We start from the raw sequence: 993 nt of genomic DNA, 5'->3' as shown, positions 1-993 counted from the left end.
GCTCACCTATTACTTGCCCCACTTAAAGGCCAACTCACCTGATTGTCTCTATTTCTTGGCATGTCCAAGGCAGCAGCAGCACCTGCAAAGAAACAAAGCAAAAAACATCCTGAAAGACTCTGAAATCACAACCTCCCCCCTCCAATTAAAGTACACTGCACCTATACCTTAAGCTTGCACCCACCTGGCTGCCAGCATCCCAGACCAGGACATCTTGCTGGTGGACCACCTAAAATGCACAAAAAATAACAGATGCTTAGAGCTGCACCAGAAATTGATAATTGAGCAAGAAAAACTAGTTCAGTCCACCGGTCACCACTTACCTCGCTCACTTCACCTTGACAGCTGAGATCCGGCTTGACCTCCTAAAAATAAAGACAAAGAACAATGCTGGAACACAGCCACCATTTACACTTGCCCCACAAACACAAATGGTGACTGACCTTCCGGTGGGAACCCCCTCACCCGGTCCAGGGCGCGCTGCCACGGATTTAATCCCTCCGCATCTGAAAGAAAGCAATGACAAAAGCCAAAGGGCTGCATGAGAACTTAACAGCTCCAGCCATCTTGTGTCAATCTAGGAATACCATCTAGAGGCCAAACTACAGCCTACATCACAAATTACAAGTCCCTAGGCCTTGTCCTATTACACCCATATGCCAGACCGTGCAGCAGGGCAGAGCAGCTCCGGGCCAAAGTCATGCAGATACCTATGACACAGGAAAGGACAAAGGAGGGGATGCAATGAAGAGAGAAAACTCTCGGCAAGAAGAACGATCGCAAGGGCTGAGAGAACGAGGAATGAGATGACCTAGGCGAGACCGACTGTCTCGGTTTTGAAAGACAGGTGTCTGCTAAGGAAGGCAGAAGCCCCCTTGAAGTGGCAGATATAACCCCTTTTTCCTCTAAGTTATTATATTTTGAAATCAAGGGCCTTTAGGCAAAGATGTGGGAAATAGGAATAACAGTTCTTTACTATATATATATATATAT

Source organism: Corvus brachyrhynchos, unplaced genomic scaffold (assembly GCF_000691975.1).
Source record: "Corvus brachyrhynchos isolate BGI_N302 unplaced genomic scaffold, ASM69197v1 scaffold309, whole genome shotgun sequence".
NCBI lineage: Eukaryota > Metazoa > Chordata > Aves > Passeriformes > Corvidae > Corvus > Corvus brachyrhynchos.
Note: the sequence above shows the minus strand (reverse complement) of the source record.